The sequence below is a fragment of the Aotus nancymaae genome, unplaced genomic scaffold (assembly GCF_030222135.1).
Source record: "Aotus nancymaae isolate 86718 unplaced genomic scaffold, 86718_ANA_hifiasm-v0.15.2.pri h1tg000193l, whole genome shotgun sequence".
NCBI lineage: Eukaryota > Metazoa > Chordata > Mammalia > Primates > Aotidae > Aotus > Aotus nancymaae.
The window spans coordinates 1152271-1171898 of record NW_026988608.1 but is presented as its reverse complement, the minus strand read 5'-3'; the positions used below and the strand labels follow the sequence as shown (position 1 = coordinate 1171898).

Sequence of the window (19628 nt, the reverse complement as noted above, 5' to 3'; positions counted from 1 at the left end):
CAGAGCCTTTTCTCCACCAAAACCACCCAGAATCACTTCCTCCTGGAGGGGCTGGGCTCATCTCCTGAGGCCCTCCAGGTCCAAGGTGCCTGGGAAGGGTTTGAAAATCCAGGGAGGGACTTGAGGAGAGCAGAGCTGGGACATGGGAGGAATGAGAGCGGCTCTGCCCTCCCCTCTCCCTCCCTGGCCCTGCCCACGTGGGTGCCGCAGAGTCAGGGCCCTGACCCTCGGGGATGTCCTCTGAGCTCCGGTGCCCAGGGGCTGCCTCTGCCTGACCTGCCGCTGGGGTGGTGCCTGGATTTGGGGAAAGTGCTGAGGCAGCGACGTGGCAGGGCCTTCGTAATGCCAGAAATGTGTGTGTCCCAGGGAAGGAGCAGGCCTCACCCCTGGGACAAAAGATGTGTGCATCCCGGGCACGTTCACTCCCAGCTGCCGAGCCAGCGGCTAGAGCCCAGCCCTGCAGGTGAGAGCCACAGACCTGCCTCCCAGCCTGAGGCCAGGACTGACCCCGCCACCTGCAGCTCCTCCCCAGGCCCAGCTCCAGCCCTTGCCCTTCAACCCTGAGTCCCTGCGAGCCAGGGGTGGGGCTTTCATCCAGCGAGGAGCGGAGACCCAGGGAGGTGGGCTCCCCGGCTGCCAGTACCCAGCGGTCAGGCCGGCGGGACCAGGTCCTGAATCACCACCCGTGCACCCGTGGACTCCCCAGGAAGGCTGAGCTGGGAAAGAATTCCCGCTGGGAAGGAAGCAGGGTTTTGTACCTCCATAGGAGGGGGCACCTGGCGAGTCATCCTTGTCAGTACGAGGTCCTGAGTGCAAAGCGGGGTGTGGGGTGGGGGGAGTTGGGGCCTCAGCAGGGCTGCTGGGAGCTGGTGCTGGGCCTCTCCTGCTCGGGTCTACCCTGCTCTGGGTCTGGTCTCCCAAGGATCCCACCCGGCAGACCTCCTCGCTCAGAACAGAGCCGGGCCGCGCCAGCCCTGGCTGTCTACCCAGGGTTTGTCGTGGAGAGAGCTCTGTCCCTTTCACCTTCAAAGGGACTTTGGGGTGGGGGTGCGTGTGTGCCCCAGTAGCTGCTGTGCTGGGGGCCTGGGATGACTCCTCCGAGAGCAGGAAGTCACTGCTGGAATGATGAGCTCCACAGGGTCACCAGCACCTCGTCTCCGCCAGGGCCGCTGTCCCTCCTCTGCCGACGCCAGCTGTCATTGTGTTGGACATGGAGCAGGCTGTGTCGGGGGACACGGGGTGGAAGGTGGGGGGACACGGGGTGGCTGGTGAGGGAACTCAGGGTGGAGGATTGGGGGGACTTGGGCTGGAAGATGGGGGGACCATGGTCTGTTTTCTGTCACTCACTGGTCCCAGACTAAGCCCCAGTCCCTACCTCTGAAGGTCACACTTCCAACCCACTCTTGACAGAGCTAGGCAGCAGGGGCTGGCGTGGCCTGGGGCGGCAGAGCCGGGGTGGATGCAGGGGCTGGCGTGGCCTGGGGCGGCACAGCCGGGGTGGATGCAGGGGCTGGTGTGGCCTGGGGCGGCACAGCCGGGGTGGATGCAGGGGCTGGCGTGGCCTGGGGCGGCACAGCCGGGGTGGATGCAGGGGCTGGTGTGGCCTTGGCGCTGCTCTCCGGCCCTCTTCCTCTTCCTCCTCCCCCAGGTGGCCAGTTTCTGCTGGTCCCATTTCCCAGAGGCCCTGCCCACAACCCCTCGCCCACCTGCCTCCTCTGGGGAAGCTGGAGCGGGCTGGGGAAGGAGCCGAGGCCTGTGTGGGCTCCTGGGCTGGAGTCGCAGCCTGCCTTCCGGGGGCCGAGCCTGAGTTGCCCTGGGCTCCGGCTCTGTGGCCTGGCTGTGCGGGGCTGGACGGGCATTTCCGTGGCGCAGGCGCCACAGTCCTGGCCCTGGTGGGTGGGGGTGGATGGCTGGGGAGAGGCAGGGAGGAGGGGAGGGGAAGAGCAGGTGCGGAGTCCTCACTGGGGTGTGCACTCTGCATTACAGCTAGAGAGGCTGAGACCTGAGGGGCCGCAGCTGGTTCCTGGACCCCAAAGCCCAGGACCCTTCCAAATCCTGCCTGGGATGGCACCGTGGCCAGGAGCCCAGCCAGCGCTTCCCTTTTCTGAAGGGTTTTTTGTTTCTTTGATTATAAAATAGACCCCTGTTGGTGGTAGAAAAGTAGCAAAATAAAGAAAGGCTAAACAAAGGAATTATAACCTCCCGCAATCTCCCGCCCTGGCGGCCCTTTGCACATTTCTTCCCGGTGAGTTTTCTGGGCATTAACAGATGTTTGCTCTGCAGACCTGGCCTTGTGCCACCCTGGAAGCTCTGTGCCAGCTCACCCTTCTGTGGCTTCCTGTGGCCGGGGGGCTCCCTCCCCTTCCTGCCCTAGGTCCGAGGTGCCAACAGCTGCCTGGGGTCACGGGCATCTCCCTGTGGATGCTGAGGGAGGGCCTTGGCGGGGCTGGGTTCTCCCGCTCGGTTCCCCGCACGCTGCATCCCCAGCCCCACCCCCAGCCATGGGAAAGGTGTGCTCGGGAGAGGCTCACGCAGATGGGGTCCTGCCCTGGCCTGAGGGCGGCCATCGTCTGCTCAGGAGGGTTAAGCTCCTTTGTGCCCCAAGGAGCTTCAAGCGGATCAATACCGGGCTGGAAGTGGGCGGGGGCTGCAGCTGGGGGGCCCACCGCCCTCACCCCAGATGTACTTCCTGTTCTCTGCCCAGCCTCTCTGCAGTGGGAAGTCAGGTCAGCGCCCCTCCTGCTCCGCCTTTGGGACCACTGCCTCTGGGCTCCTGCTGAGGCTGTCCCAGGCCTGCCTCCCATCCCACACCCCCACCCTGCGGAGATGGCCTCACCAGCCAGCCTCTGCCCCAGCAGAGTTATTTTTAGCCCCAGACTGATCCGCAGAGGGAGGCGGGTGAGGCCCTCAGGCCTCGCCCAGGGCAGCCGGTTCCCCAGCCACCAAGGGAGGCAGGAGGGCTTCCTTGCACGGTGGAGCAGTGGGGGCTTCCTTCCTTCCTGGGTGTGGCTGGGGGGCAGGGCCGAGGGCCTGGAGCCTAAGGGGCTTGTCCTAGGAGCCCCATAGCCAGGTCAGTGTCCACAGCTGCAGGGGCTGGGGAGGGAGGCTGAGAGGGGCTGGGGAGGGAGGCTGAGAGGGGCTGGGGAGGGAGGCTGAGAGGGGCTGGGGAGGGAGGCTGAGAGGGGCTGGGGAGGGAGGCTGAGGGGCTGGGGAGGGAGGCTGAGAGGGGCTGGGGAGGGAGGCTGAGAGGGGCTGGGGAGGGAGGCTGAGAGGGGCTGGGGAGGGAGGCTGAGAGGGGCTGGGGAGGGAGGCTGCAGGGGCTGAGGAGGGAGCCTGAGAGGGGCTGGAGGGGCTGGAGAGGGAGGCTGGAGGGGCTGGAGAGGTGAGAGAGATCATCCCAAGGGAGTCGGGAGGATCAGGAGTGGACCCAGTGCCCAACTCGCTGCTGGGCAGGGACAAGGCCTGAGAGATGAGGGGGTGGCTGGGATGACCCTCAGAGGGCAGAGGGGCACCAGGATGGGGAGATGAGGGAGCAGTGGGGTGACCCTGAGAGTGGGAGGGCACCAGGATGGGGAGGCAGAGGCCTGTGGGGGCTGAGGGCCTGGGGAGGACTGTGAGGGGCGGTGCAGTGGGTGTGGTCAGCATGGCTGGGGACACAGGTCCAGGAGGCCGAGTGGAAGCTGCCCCCCCCGGGCTGCAGGCCGCTCTGTGGGAGCTGGGAGCTGGTGCAGAGCTGCGTCCAGGCTGCCTGAGGCCTGACAGCCAGGCAGGAGGGGATGTCCCCCCTGCAGAGGAGAAGGCTTTGAGGCGTGAGGGCTGCAGACACAGCTGGGGCCTGATTTGGGGAAGAAAACCTGGGAAGGTCACCGAAGCTCTGCCCAAGCCCATGCCTGTCTCCTGTCACTGTGGAGGTGTGGGCGTCGTCCTCCCAGCTGTCCGTCCCCTCCCTCCTGTTCCGTCCAGCCTGCAACCCCCATGGGAACCCCAAAGAGGACAGTCGCGGCAGACGGCACAGGCAGACGCGTATTGCTCGCTGCTGGTCGCAAAGAACATTTGTAGGGACCAACTGTGGTGAAGATCAACCAGCCCTTGGCCCCTGATCTGTTTGGATCCGTTTCAAGCATGGATTTCTCCGAGTGCTGGCTTGCTACAAAGAGAACAGCCCTAATGATTTATTTGAGGTGTTTGCTGTGTGATTTTGGGGTGAGGATTTGTGACAGGGACAAGCACCAGGAGTCCCTGAAGCCTCGGGGGAGACGGGAAACAGGTCTTTTTGGAAAAACAGCTCTATTTGAGACACAACTCACATATAGGATTCCTCCCCTTCCAGGGCCGCCTCCCTGGTTCCCAGTGTGTTTACAGACCTGCAGCCTCCCCACAGGCCCTTCGGGACATTGTCTTCCCCTCGGAAAGAAGCCACACGGCTTTCAGCGCCACCCCCACCCCAGGCCTCAGCAGTGCCTCGTCTGCTCTGTCTCTGGGAAGTTCCCCGTTCTGGTGTTCCGTGTGACCTGCAGTCGTGTGTGAGTTTCGGTTGTGTGTAACGTGTGCTGTGTGATTCATGTCACATGTAGCTGTGTGTGAGATACAATTGTGTATGACATGCATTAAGTGTGACGTGTGCTTTGTGTGACGTGCGGTTGTGTGTTTATGATTGTGTGTAACACGTTCCGTGTGATCTGTGTCATGTGCGGTTGTCTGTGAGATATGGTCGTGACATGCCTTCCATGTGACGTGTGGTTATGTGTGATTTATGATTGTAACACGTTCCATGTGATCTGTGTGACATGGTTGTCTGTGAGATATGGTTGTGTGTAACATGGGATCCGTGTGCTATGTGGTTGTGTGTGAGATGCGATTGTGTATGACATGCATCCTGTGTGACGTACGGTTGTGTGATGCACTGTGTGCATGGGATCCATGTGACATACGGTTGTGTGTAATTTATGATTGTAACATGTTCCATGTGATCTTTGTGACGTGCGGTTGTGTGTGATACACCATCGTGTGTAACATGGGATCCGTGTGACGTGCGGTTTTGCGTGATGCACCATCGTGTGTAACATGGGATCCGTGTGCTGTGCGGTCGTGTGTGATGCACCATCGTGTGTAACAGGATCCGTGTGACACGCGGTCGTGTGTGATGCGCCATCGTGTGTAACATGGGATCCATGTGACGTGTGGTTGCGTGTGATGCGATGGTGTATGACATGTGTCCTGTGTGACATGTGGTTGTGTGTCATTTATGATTGTAACACGTTCCATGTGATCTGTGTGACATGGTTGTGTATGATGCGCCATCGTGTGTAACATGGGATCTGTGTGGCGTGCGGTCGTGTGCGATGCGCCATCGTGTGTAACATGGGATCCGTGTGGCGTGCGGTCGTGTGCAATGCACCATCGTGTGTAACATGGGATCCGTGTGGCGTGCGGTCGTGTGAGATGCGCCTTCGTGTGTAACATGGGATCCGTGTGGCGTGTGGTCATGTGCGATGCGCCATCGTATGTAACATGGGATCCGTGTGACGTGCGCCATCATGTGTAACATGGGATCCGTGTGGCGTGCGGTCGTGTGCGATGCGCCATTGTGTGTAACATGGGATCCGTGTAACGTGCGCCATCGTGTGTAACATGGGATCCGTGTGCTGTGCGGTCATGTGTGATTCGCCATCGTGTGTAACATGGGATCCATGTGACGTGCGGTCGTGTGTGATGCGCCATCGTGTGTAACATGGGATCCGTGTGCTGTGCGGTCATGTGTGGCGTGTCTGGCTTCCTTTGCCAAGCACGGCTCTTTCCCGATGCACCCGTGTTGGAGCGTGTCTCGGTGCCTCATTCCTTTCTATGTCGAATGATGCTCCCCACGTGGGTGAACACGCGGTGTCTGTCCATCTGTCAGTCTGTGGACGTGTGGGCTGTCTCTGCCTTTTGGCTGCTGTGCATAAAGCTGCCGTGAACTTTCGTGCAGTCTCTGTGTGGCCGTGTGTTTCTGCTTCTCTCGGGCTCACCCTGGGGTGGAGCCTCTGGGTCCTGTGGGCCGTGATCATGTGCGTCATCTTCAGAAAGGTGGCAGGTTGTGCTCTGCAGTCCCAGGCAAGTGGATGTGGTCCAGCTGCCAGCTTCAGCCTGAAGAGCAGGTGTTGAACCTCCTGGTGTCTCAGGGGGCCCTGCTCCATCCTGGCCAGCACCGCACCCACCAGAGCAGCTGGGGAGAGGGCAGTGGGCATGGCGGAGACTCCAAATGGGACGCACAGAGACCCTGGGGAGGCCCAGCCTGGGCACCCGGGCAGCCGGGTGTCTCTAACCAGTGACCGCCCACGGGGTGAGTAGGGCCTCACCACCCCATCAGAGCGTGTCCCACTATGACTGGAGAGGAGACCAACGAGGGCTTGAGGCCCATTCCCACAGCCTGTCCTCTGCCCGGGCAGCCTGGTGTTCAGTGGTGGGTCCTGGAAGCCCCGGTGCCAGGCTGATGTGCTCAATCCGGGTGTCCCTGAAGCCAGTACTTGCCTTAGTGTTTACCCCTCACCTGCTCCCTGGACACGCCCTCAGCATTTGTGTCCCCAAGGCACCTCTGGACGGGCACGAACACACAGGGACCCAGCGCGCGGGGTCTGCACCGGCCAGCACTGTCCCCACAGGCCCCGGCGTGTCCTCCCGGCCTGCGGTTTTGTTCTGCGTGGCTTGGTTTTTGCAGGAAGGGGAGCACAGTATTCCTTTCTCATCCATCAGATGTTCTGAGCTGTCACGTTGGAGTGATCGAAGCCGCTGCTAACCGGCACATTTTCCTCCAACCACTGCAGGCTGAGTCCAGAGGAAGCCGCCTTTCTGTCTCACGCTCGGCACGTTCCCCTGAAATGTTTAATGGTTAAATTCCAACTTCAGACACATTAGCTCTAAGGTGGGCTAATCATTTAGCTTGATTGTTGAGCTGAATTTGGCTCTGAGATTTTAAAATAAGACAAAGAAAACCCTATCAAACTCTGCGTTGAGACAGATGCTACAGTTGATTCTCACACGGAAGTGTGTCACTTTCTCTAGGGATTTGTGGCTGAGTTCATCTTTATGGAGCGTAGAAATCATTTTACCCACCGGGGCCGTATGTAGAATGTTAGGCGGATGTTAAATATTGATGTAGAAACTCAAAATAGTTTGTCTTTCCAGAAATGAGCTTTTTGGTTTAATTACTTTGAATGTAATGACTGTGAAAAACAAAACAAAACACGTGTGCATTTTGAATGGAAAAGATTTAGGCTAAGGAAGAATTTCAGACCCTCAGAGCCGGGGATGGAGCATGCCGGGCCCGTCATAGAGTGCGGCTGCTGACTCCGACACGTGTGTGCGATGGTGGACCCGTGCCTGTGCACGTGCCACGTGGATGAAGAAATGTTCCCTCCTTGCAGGGCCACCTCCGGAGGTGTTCACTGCGGTGGCTGTACCTGGCCACAGAGCCAGGGGCTGTGGCGGCCCAGGCAGCCCACGCTGCCGCAGGACAGAGGCCAGCACTGCTCCCCTGTTCCGGCAGGCCTAGGCTGCATGCCTGCAGACGAGGGGCTGGGCTGGCTGAGCCGGGGCCAACTGTCCTGTCCCTGGGGCATCTGCAGCGCTCTCTGTTCGGGGAGCGTTTTGGCAGCATGGGGATAATTTTTTTCGTAATTAACAGTTTGTTTTTAAAAAGCAAATAGACTTTATTTTGGAGAGCAGTTTTTGGTTTACAGAGCCGGGAGCAGGCCCTGCGCCCCCACCCACAGTGCCCGTCATGCCCGTCATTTGCATTGGCACTGGTGCCAGTCCATGGCCCTTAGGAAGCAGGCCACACAGCCGCAGGGGAGCGCGGCGGGCAGGCGTCACCCCCCGAGCGCCGCCTCCCGTCAGGTCAGCCGCAGCATTAGTCTCGTAGGAGCAGAAGCCCTACTGTGAACTGCCCGTGCCAGGGAGCTGGGCTTCGAGCTCCTCGTGAGAATCTACTGCCTGACGATCTGCAGCAGGACAGTTCCGTCCCCAGATCACCCCCAGCCTCTGGTCTGTAGAAAAAATGTCTTTCATAAAACTGGTCCCTGGTGCCAAAAACGCTGGGGTGCGCTGCTGTAGATCCGTGAGTTCTGACAAACGCGCGAGCATGTGTCCGCCATCACGGCGTCGTATTGAGTAATTTCACTGCCCTAAAAGTCCCTGCGCTCTACCATTCATTCCCGATTTACACGGCTACCGAGGAAAACAGTCGTAGTGAAGCAGATGTCAAAAATCATCGCAGTGGACGTGTGGGGTGGCCGTGGGTGCGTTCCACGTTGCTCTGGATAACGCGGCCCAGCGTCCAGAGCCCCTGAGGTTTAGAGGTTGAGGTGAGCGTGGACAGTTTGAAAAATCTGCAACAACCACAAAGTGACACAGACACACCTGTACTTTCTAATAGAGACAAGGTCCTGGAATGGCTGGCGTTCCTCACGGGAGGAAATGGCAGATTTCAGTTTGGGCTCAGTAAAATAGCGACGGTGCTTTTCCTCGTCCAAGTTCACAGCCCCCAGGAATGAAGAAACCCTGCTCCAGAAAGCTTGTGCAGAAGAGGAACATAAGCCAACAGGGACTGAAAATGTGTTCTCAAAACAAGGTGCATTGTTTTCAAAATCTCCACCGTTACAAGTTGCCATGTCGGCTTCTGACGGCTCCGTGTGCATAGCCAATTCCGAGTGAATCCAATTATCTCACACTGACAGAAAACAGGTTAATTAGGAGAAGCTGATTGGACTTTGCAAAAGGAGGTGTGATTAATGCCCCACCACACACCCGGCACGACGGCTGCATTTCAATGTCTTCCTGTGACTGGGACAGTAACTGCTCCAGAGCTGGGAGAACGCAGCGGAACAACCAGCGTGCAGGTGCCTGGGGTGTCCGGCAAGTGGCAGGGGGCGCTGCTGGCCTAAAAAGTTAGCTCAGGTGTGCCACGATCACCATCATCACACCATCACTATCACCATCACTGTCACCATCATCCTCCTCATCACACCATGACTATCACCATCATCATCCCATCACGATCACCATCATCACACCATCACTATCACCATCACTGTCACCATCAGCATCATCACACCATCACCATCACCATCACTGTCACCGTCACATCACACCATCACCATCACTGCCATCACCGTCATCATCATCACCATCGCTATCTCAATCACATCACTATCACTGTCACCGTCACCATCACTGTCACCACCGTCATCATCATCACCATGGCCATCATTATCAGCAGCATCACAATCCCCATCATCACCACCATCACTGTCATCACCGTCATTGTCACCATCACCATCATCTTCATCACTCCACCTTCATCATGTCATCGTCCCCGTCATGCCGTCACTGTCACCATCCTCATCATGGTCACCATCACCACCACCGTCTTCGTCATCATCACGCCGTTGTCAGCATCGCTGTTGTTAATGCTGCTGTTGGCACACTCCTCACAGCTTCCTCGTGCGTGCCTGTGTGCAAGGCTGCCTGGGAGGCGCTGGGCTGCTGGGGATGTTTCTGGAGGAAGGGCTGTGAGCGCCACCTCACAAACCAGCTGTGCAGAGCAGATGTGGCCTGGGCCTGGCCTGGCTCCCATCCCGCAATCCTCCTGCCTTGGGAAACGGGGAGCCTGTGGATGAACACACAGGCTCTGGAGAGACAGGAGGGCTCCAGCCGGGCTTGGAGGACAGGGAGCCTCAGTAGCGTGGCCCTGGGCACTCTACCTGCCCTCGGGGTGTACCCTGGCGGGCTTCAGTCCAAGCCGGAGCCGCTGCATGGGGTCCCTGCTCACTCCTCATCCGCAGGCACTCTCAGCCGTGCTCTCCCGCCCGTGCCCACTCATCCCATTTTCTGCCCCAGTTGTTTCGACTCCTTCCTCCAAGGACCACAGATGTCCCTTTGCTCTGCGTGGGTCCCAGAATTCAGGGCCAGTCAGGCCTTAGCTCAGAGCAGGTGCCCTGACCACCCATCAGTCCCGGCACCAGATGCAGGAGGGAAGCAGAGCCAGGAGCTGGGTGGCCTGTCCAGTCCGGTGCCTGAGGGAAAGCCCAGCTCCATCAGGCCGGGCTTCAAATGTCAACCTGCGTCCAGCAGCTCAGCCTCTAACTGTCCCATCACCCTCTCCACCATGGAGTCTGGCTCCAGGCCGAGGGGCCAGTGGCAGCAGGGTGTGCTGGAGACCCCCTGTGAGAAGGACGGGGGTCAGCTGTCCTCCCCACCATGACCTTTAATAGTCCCCATTCCAAGCCCATTCCCCCGTCCCTGATGTCTGGGCCTCCCAGCACAGCCCCATGCCCCACCAAGAGCCCCAGAGGCAGCCCCCATGCTCTCATGGGCCCTCCGCACATGCCTGGGTGCTCCCACCTGCTGGCCCCGCCTGGCCTTCGTTCCAGTGGGGAGGCCCTGGGACCACACCCCACAGTGCCTGGGAGGGCAGAGGTGGTTCCGCTGCCAACGCAGGGCCTTGGGACTCGGTCCCTCATCTGGCCCAGCCGAGGCCCAGGACAGCGCCCCGCCCAGGAGATCAGGCTCCAACGTAACCCCTTGTCCTTCCTCGTCGGCTCCTCCCGGCTCTGCCAGGCTTCCTGGCTCTTGGTCCCCGTCTGCCCCCTGTCCCAGCGAGCCAGGCTGCAGGCCCCATCTTCTCCCCAGCTCCTTCCTTCCTCCTGTGGCCCGTGTTATCTCCAGGAGAGCCGGCGGCTCAGGAAGCAATTCTGCCTGTGGGCACTGCTGACCTGGGCAGGCAGGGGCAGGGTGGGGCACACTTCCTACAGTCTCAGGATGGCAGGGGCGGCACAGCCAAGCTGCAGAGCAAGCTGCCCTGCCCCCACTGTGTCTCTCGGAGCCTGCCCCCACCCACCTGAGCCCTCCACCAGGCATCTCTTCTGTGTCCAGTCCATGCCCGCTGGCTGCCTGTGCTCCAGGGTGGGCTCTGGGCTGGAGCTGCACCCCAGGCTCTGCAAAGCCACCATGGTGACAGCGTTTCCAGGGAAACTGCAGCAGCCTGCCAGGCCTGCCTGCCTGCTCCCCAGGGCTGCAGCAAGTGCAGGCGGGGGACACCCAGGTGGGAGGACTGTGCCTGTGTGTGAGAGAGAGTGCTGGAGGGTGTGGGGTGTGTTTGTGGGTTGTGTGTCCATGAGGTGGTGTGTATGTGGGGGTACCCTTGAGAGCCTGTGTGTTTGTAGGTCATTGTAGGGCACATGCCTGAGGGTCCCGGGTGTGTGTCTGTGTGTGTGCATGTGTGAGCACATGTGTGTCAGCGTGTGTTGGGGTGTCTGTGTGTCCACATGCATATGTGTGCACATGTGTCCACATGTGTTGTGTCTGTGTATCCATGTACGTGTGCATACGTGTGTCTGCGTGTGCAGGTGCTGAGGTGTCATTGTCTCTGTGTGCAGTGTGTCAGTGTGTGTTGAGGTGTCTGTGTGTCTACATGCATATGTGTGCACACACGTGTCCACATGTGTTGTGTCTGTGTATCCGTGTACGTGTGCATACGTGTGTCTGTGCAGGTGCTGAGGTGTCATTGTCTCTGTGTGCAGTGTGTCAGCGTGTGTTGGGGTGTCTGTGTGTCTACATCTGCATGTGTTGGGGTGTGTGGGAAGTATAAAAGTTCCTCTATAAAGTTTCTTTTCTTGTTAAAAAATGAATCATAAGTGTGCTCCTCTTTGTGAAGCCCTATCCTATGCAGCTGTTAGACGTGCCATGCTTACAGGCACGTAGTAGATTCTATGTCCTTGTACTTTCACCAAGGTATCTGTGCTGGACCTGCTCACAGGCGTGTCCCAGCTCTCCATTGCTTTTACCTGTTTAGAAAGTTTTTAGTTGTTAGCCAATCAGGTTTTAGTTTAGATGGTGAGGTCTGGCTCCAGCCAACGGAGATCAGACACAGCAGTGAGGACGACCCCAAATGCGTAAGGGAGAAATTTGTGTGTTTTTCTTTGTTCATTGTACTCCTGAGGCAAGACGGTTAGTGAGAGCGCCCTTCCTGAAGTCCAGGAGGTAAAAACTGCGTTCTAAAAAATCCTTTGTCTCAGTGCTGACTTTTCTTTGCAGCACCGAGCATCTATTTCCAACAGGGTACCCGTGTATCTGTGTATGTGTGCACGTGTGTGTCCATGTGTGCATGTGTTGAGCTGTCACTGTCTCTGTGTGCATATGTGTGTCAGCATGTGTTGGGGTGTCTGTGTATCTGTGTATGTGTGCACTTGTGTCCATGTGTGTCCATGTGTGCACGTGTTGAGCTGTTGTCTCTGTGTGCATGTGTGCACGTGTGTGTCAGTGTGTGTTGGGGTGTCTGCATCTGTGTATATGTGCACATGTGTGCATGTGTTGTGTCACTGTGTCTCTGTGTGCATGTGTGCACGTGTGTGTTAGCATGTGTTGGGGTGTCGGTATCTGTGTATGTGTGCACGTGTGTCCATGTGTGCATGTGTTGAGCTGTTGTCTCTGTGTGCATGTGTGCACGTGTGTGTCAGTGTGTGTTGGGTGTCTGTGCATCTGTGTATGTGTGCACATGTGTGCCCATGTGTGGTGGTGTCGTGTGTGTGTGTCAGTGTATGTTGGGGTGTCTGTGTGTTTGTGTATGTGTGCCCATGTGTGTCAGCGTGTGTTGGGGTGTCTGTATCTGTGTATGTGTGCACATGTGTGCCCATGTGTCCATGTGTTGAGATGTCATTTTGTCTCTGTGTGCATGTGTGTGCACATGTGTGTCATCATGTATTGGGGTCTCTATGTATGTGTGCACATGTGTGTCAGTGTGTGCGCATGTTGGGTGTCACATATGTGTCCTGAGTGTGTTTCTGTGGGCCCGAGGGTCCCTGGTGGGCAACCTGTCTGCCCAGCACCTAGCAGCTGTGTCCCTGGCAACACAGCTGGTCCCCTCAGCCCTTCCCCGGGGGCCCTGAGCCTTCAGGCAAACTCACCTTAGCAGGGCCTTAGTGACCAGGCCTCATGACAGCAGGCCCTTAGTGACCACTCGGGCTGAGTTCAGACCTGGCCCGGAGCCGTGAGGGTGCTGTGATCCTCTGAGGGCCGGGCAGGCCTGGCGGGGCGTGAGGGTCCTGAGAAGGAAGATGGTGCCTTCAGATCATGGGGAGTTCCTCAAAGCTTCCTCTCTACCTCACCCCTGCGCCCCACCCCTGCTCAGCCTCCTCCTGGGGCTCCCCCTCCCCACCATTCCTGTCCCCTGAGGTCCCTGGGCACCCAGCGGCTCAGGCCGGCCACCTAGGAGGTGCAGACCCAGGGACTGGACCCAGCAGGGCAGGGCTGGGTTTCACTCTGAGGCCTAGGGCACCAGCCCTGTGAGGCACCAAGGACAGAATCGTCCTGAGGGTCAGTCTGTGGGGCACAGCTGTCCCCCGCAGCCCCCAAGCCCCCATCAGTCCACACAGGCTCGGTCCACACAGGCTCGGTCCACACAGGCTCGGTCCACACAGGCTTGGTCCACACAGGCACAGCAGCTCCTTCCTGCCTAGCTCCGTGGCTCCAGGGCCCCTCCCCAAAGAGTCTGAGTGGCCCAAGGCAGGGCAAAGTCTCACCTTGCCTGGAAATCTGGGAGACTCCAATGACCCCTGAGCTTGAACCTCGTTTGTTCATTCACTCATTCATTCATTCGTTCATTCTGCCATCAGCTCCTGTGGAGCCCTTGGCTGGGTTCCAGGCCCCGGGGAGTCGAGATGGTCCAGGACAGGCCCTGTCTCCCCTGCTCTCTCAGTCTCCTGGTTCATCACAGTGGCCGGTGCCTTCGTCGGGGTGAGCAGCTGTGAGGGGCAGTTCAGGCATGAAAGAGGGAACCAGTCCACTTTGGAGCATCAGGGAGGACTCCCTGGAAGAGGCCATCTCCAAGCTGATGCTCAAAGAGCGGAGAACGAGCTTGGAGGCTGCCACTGCGGAAGGCGAAAGTTTCTAGAGAGGGAGCACAGAGTGCACGTCCTGCTGCAGAGAGGGACGCAGCGGGGAGCTCCTTCGAGACAGGGTCCCCTGCCAGGCAGTGTGAGAAGCCGGGGCAGGCTGCCGGCCATGGGAATGGGCCCAGAGAGAGTGTCCAGAAGGGCTGGCCTGGGGGTCCTGGCAGGGGCTGTCCTGGCAGGTCTGCAGCGTGGACCACGGCAGAGCCCCGGGAGACTTCTCGGTGATGCAGGCTGGGGACTGGCTGTGGAGGCCATGGCGGGGACGGAGCAGATGCAATGGCTCACCGGCCACCCAGAGAGCAGGGAGCCACGCCCCGTCCATGCCAGCCCAGGTGATTACAAAGCGTGTTAAGTGCACAGTCGCTTCATGTCCACCCCGTGACAACGGGGGCCCCAGGAGAAGCAGCCGGGAGGCTCCCGCCCTGCAGGCCCAGGGGAAGGCACGTAGCAGGGGGGCCAGATCAGGAGGGACTCAGCTCCCACAGGTCTGGGCACTGCCAGCAGAGCCCCCAAAGGACCTGGCTGCCCTAGCCCCAAGGGCAGGGGAACAACCACCCAGCAACAGGGCCGGGACGCTCGGCAGGCCCACGGTGCTGCAGGTACACACACAGCACCCCAGGTGTGCTCCTGAGCAGGCCTCTCAGGTAGCAGATGCGGTGCCGCCCTGTGCCCAGCGGAGGCCGCCAGCCCACCCTCCCCCAGCAGGAAGGGGGTCAGGACCTGGCCGGGGCGAGAGGGATGAGGAGAGACGGGAGCGGGCAATGACCGGACCCAGCGGCCTTCGTCCCACCTGGCCAGCACTGCCCCCTCCCCTGCCTCCCCACGCCCCACGACCCCAGGGGCCGGCCTGATGCGGACGGTGTCCTGGGGAGACACAGCACATTTACAAGTTGGATCCACGGTAGAGGCTTTCCTCTTTGCTAGTTGGAATATGTCTGCTGTGGCTGCTTTAATAGGCAGATAAAAGAATTAAAACGAGCAGAATGCACCCAGTTCACATTTCAAGCAAGAAGCTTTCCCCTTTAAGCTAACAACGGACTGAAGACGCAAAGGAGGTCAGCTCGAGGCTGACGAGAATAAGTAGCTTTACAGCACCTCCCCCGGGGGGCCTGGAGCTGGGTGCAGGCTGCAGCCCCGGCCCTCACCCACCTTGGCCCCATGCTGGCCACGTGGGCGGCCCCAGGCACCCTCCTCACACCTGGGATGCATTTGTCTGCAGGTGCCCAGGGCCCCTCCCTTCACGCCTCACAGAGCGGGAACACTTTTCCGGCTGGAAGTCTCTCCAGTAAAGGAGCATGCCGGGCGTCGGTTCACAGGAGCACCAGCCGGGGGAAGGACACGGGGGAAGGACACGGAGGGCCTTGATGACGCAGGCGTTAGCAGTGTCGTCAAGCACTGATTCCACCTGCTCGAGAAGCCGACCTTTCTTTGGTTCTGGAAGCAACAGCAGAGAGATGACTTTGGTGGTGGAGACCGGTCTTTGTTCAAAGAAATGTCACCACCCTGGTCACCAGGCTGGGCATAACAGACCACAAAGCCAGGTGGTGGCCAGCCTGCAAGACCGTGGCTTCGGCGGCTGCTTCTCCCGGGAGGGGTGCCTGGCAGTGTCTGGGTCCCTGTCCCCAGGCTGTGGGTGCACTGGGTGAAGAGGGAGGCAGGCCCTGGTCTTCCCTGCCCGCATCATGCTCCCTTGACCACATGCAGCTCGGGCAGCCCCAGCTGACCGTCCCCATCCTGAGACCCGAGGCAACCTGAGAAGGGCCTTGGAGGTCATCTTCATCTGTTCCTGCTGCTAAAACAAAATACCTCAGATGGGGCGATTTGTACCCAGAAATTCATCGCTCAGTTCTAGAGGCCGGGAGGTCCAAGACCAAGGCCCCAGCAGATTCAGCGTCTGGTGAGGGCTGCTCTCTGCTCTCTGCTCCCAGGACGGTGACATCTTGCGCATCCTCACCCAGTGTCAGGGTCGGGAGGGTGGGGAAGGGCAAGCAGGACCACCCGAGTCTCTTAGGAGGCTGCTGGCCCCATTCACAGCCTCCACACCTCCCAGAGCCCCCAGTGATGCCATCCCGCTGGGGCTTAAGTTCTTTTTTTTTTGAGATGGAGTCTTGGCCCAGGCTGGAGTGCTGTGGCATGACCTCAGCTCACTGCAACCTCTGCCTCCCGGGGTCAAGTGATTCTCATGCCTCAGCCTCCCAAGTCGCTGGGATTACAGGCTCGCGCCACCACGCCCGGCTAATTTTTTGTATCTTTAGTAGAGATGGGGTTTCACCATGTTGGCCAGGATGGTCTCGAACTCCTGACCTCATGATCCAGCCACCTCGGCCTCCCAAAGTGCTGGGATTAGAGGTGTGAGCCACCGCGCTCAGCCAGGCTTAAGTTCTAACAAATGAATTTGGGGATGACACCAACATTCAGCCCATAGGAGCAGCTTGACCAGGCCATGGTCCCAGCCATATGGTCGGACACCAGTGCGCGTGTCTCTGTGGGGGTGTTCAATCAGGAGACTGGGTGGAGCAGAGTAGGCCATGCTGTGGCCTCTTCCCAGCAGTGCAAGGTCGCAAGAGAAAAAGACAGCGGTGCCCGAGGAAGAGGAAGTCCTGCCCCCGGACAGCGGTGCCCAAGGAAGAGGAAGTCCTGCCTTCAAACGTGAGTGGCAGCAGCCACCTTCCCTCCGTCTCCAGCCTGCCCACCTGCAGGTGTCAGACGAGCAGCTGCCACAACCACACGAGCCGGTTCCTTACAATAAATCTCTCTTGCATGCTCTCTCTGCGTATATGTTTACATTACGTATGTACGTACTCTACACACGTACACTGCATATACACACCGTGTACACATTACACGTATACTCTCTGTAGAACGTATAGGCATGCAACATGCACACCCTGTGTACACTCTACGTATGCATATTCTGTATGTTTCCTGGAATTCCACTGGGCAGTCCTGCTAACATTGATGTCACTGTCTTGTGGCCCTGTCTGTGAGGGAAGCTGGGCGATTGTTTTCACCTCCCACCCCCGAACCCGTCAGTACTGAGCCTCTGTGATGAAGAGGAAGGAGGTGGGCATTCCCTGGCACCAGCAGCCTCTGTTTCTTCCCTCCCAGCTCCCCTCTCCACTGTGGCAGATCTGACAGGGCTCTCCTCTGTCCTCAGGACTCAGCCTCACCCAGTGGGACAAGCTCCTTCCTCCCCCTGCAGCATCGCCGTTGCAGGGGGTTCTGTCCCCGCCGGTCCCCACACTCACAGCACATGACAGTGTGGGCAGAGTCCAGGTGGGGGACGAGGTTACCAGCCTGTCCTGCCCAGCGGGCCCTATGGGAGAGGCGCCCCCATAAGTGGCAGAGAAGCCCTTCCCTTTGGCCCTCTTTCTCCTCTCTGCCGCCACCCCAGGTGCTGGGGCCAGGGCCAGGAGGGCGAAGCCTGACCATGGCTCCAGACCCTCTGTATTTGCCAGACACCAGAGCCTTCCTCCTCCCCTCCTCTCCCCTCCGCTGGCCTGCTGTCTCCTGAGCACTCACTGTCTGGTCTGCGGCTGCCTGCAGGGGTCACCACGTCCTCCTCCATGACTCTGGCCTTGACGGCCTGGGCTGCAGGGGCTGGTGGGGAGGACAGGGCCGCCTGGGCAGGAGGCAGTGGCTGGGGAGGGCTGTGGAGAGGCTTCTGGAGAGCTGAGGGGATGCAGCATGGTGGCTGCAGTCCTACAGTCCCCTCCTGGTGTCCAGTGGTGACAGGGAGTATTTCTTGGTCTCTGGGACCCCTGAATATGGGAGCCTTCCCTGCTGAGGAAGCTTCCTCTGCTCTGCCTGACGCAGCAGATGAGGATCGAGGGCCCGGATAGTGCCCAGGGCTGGAGAAACCAGGCTGACGTGAGCCTCTGGCAGCCAAGGCTGCCACGCTGCCCCTGAGGCTGGGTCACCTGCCCTGCTGCGGCCCTCTTCTCTCCTGGGCTCAGCCCTGACGCTCACTACAGGGTGGGTGCCTCCCCAGCCCCTCCAACATCTCACTGAAGGCCTTTCCCAACTTAGGCGGAAAGGCTGGGACTCCTCCCCCTCCCTAAGGGCACACCCCACCTGGGGCAGGTGCATCCTGGGCACTGTTCCCTCGCCAGTAGCCCAGCCCATGGATGGATCAGGAGAGCCAAGGAGTGAGGGCAGGAGACGGGGCCTTTCTCCCCATCCCACCACAGGTGGCACTCTCAGAACAGCTGGAGCACTGCCCTCACCCCACATTACCCTCACCCCTCAACACGCGGAACCTCGGCCCACCGCCTCCTCTGTATCGTCCCTGAGCCACCCTCTCCGTGACCCCAGCTGCCACTGAGGTGCAGACCCTGGCTCTCAGGAACTCCTACCCTCTCATCTCCATGCCATGGGTCCCTCACGCGGGCTGAGTGATGCCCAGTGCCAGGCATCTTTGCAGGGCTCGGGGCCCTGTTCCTTGAAGATGGCTCAGGGCTGGGGGTGGTTGCCTGGCAGGTGCCAGGCCTCTCAAATCGGCCTGCAGTATGCTGCCGGCAGGGCAAGGACGGCTCAGCCAGCTCCCAGCATGCGCGCCCTCAAGGCAAGCAGAAGAGAAAGGGGGTTTCATGTTCTAATTTTAATTTTCATCAAAATATACTCATAGAGGGAGAACTCAAGTAGCACAGAAAAGGCTGGGGCAGCACTTCCTGAACCCCACGGGCACCCCTCAACCCAAGAGCCCCTCCCTGAACCCCACAGACACCCCTCAACCCAGGAGCCTCTCCCTGAACCCCACGGTCACCCCTCAACCCAAGAGCCCCTCCCTGAGCCCACCAACCCAGGAGCCTCCCCCTGAACCCCATGGACACCCCTCAACCCAGGAGCCTCTCCCTGAACCCACCAACCCAGGAGCCTCCCCCTGAACCCCATGATCACCCCTCAACCCAAGAGCCCCTCCCTGAACCCACCAACCCAGAAGCCTCTCCCTGAACCCCATGGACACCTGTCAACCCAGGAGCCTCTCCCTGAACCCCACAGACACCCCTCAACCCAGGAGCCTCTCCCTGAACCCCACGGTCACCCCTCAACCCAAGAGCCCCTCCCTGAGCCCAGCCTCTGGTCCTACAGTCTTCAGCCTGGCAAGACACGCACCCCACTACTCCTGTCCCGCCTTTGGGGGTGTCTGGCAATGCCCCACTTTAAGCCAGGGTGAGCTCATCTCCACCTCGCCTCCCCACACTCGTCAGCGGCCTCTTCAGTCCTGCCATCCTGGTGGGGTGAAGTGGCCCGGGGTCCTGGCTGCCTAATGCGCTCCCCAGGCAAAGGCTGGAGCAGAGGGGGTCACAAACGGACAGCGAAAGGAGCAGATTCTAGCAACGGGAGCTGGTGGCTGGAAACACACCTGAGCAACTGGAAAGCCCATGGAACCGTTCCCAAAAATTGGGAGCAGAAATGGAATTTAAAACGAAAGTGGGTAAAGCCCCTAATCCTCCTGATCCTAGATTTCTTTTTCTTTTTTAAGTTTATTTTCTTATTACAAAATTAATCCACTCTATTTACAGAATGACAGAATACTGACAGCCAAGCACGGTGTCCTACCCAGACCCTCCCTGACACACTCGGGGCAGCTCCTGTTAACCCAGGGCCCCTCCTCAGGACTGTTGGCAGATGCGTGTGCATGGGAGTGTAGGTGTGCATGTGTGCATGTATGTGTGTGTGCATGTATGTGTGAGTGTG

The 19628-nt window shown here is 59.4% G+C and overlaps 1 protein-coding gene and 1 long non-coding RNA gene across 2 annotated transcripts in view; one reads left to right on the top strand and one right to left on the bottom strand.

Moving 5' to 3' along the window:
* Positions 1-14606, top strand: part of PWWP2B (PWWP domain containing 2B) — a 58777-nt gene extending 44171 nt beyond the window's left edge. Inside the window, exon 3 of the mRNA XM_021666132.2 lies at positions 13650-14606. The gene's annotated coding sequence lies outside the window, so the exon portion shown is untranslated. The remainder of the gene's footprint in view (positions 1-13649) is intronic.
* LOC105734613 (uncharacterized) lies at positions 7682-14088 on the bottom strand. The gene is made up of 3 exons (XR_001111560.2): positions 13557-14088; positions 12942-13079; positions 7682-9646 (listed from the first exon to the last, which is right to left on the bottom strand). It is a non-coding gene; the product is annotated as an uncharacterized LOC105734613 (long non-coding RNA).
* Positions 14607-19628: the final 5022 nt, after the last annotated feature.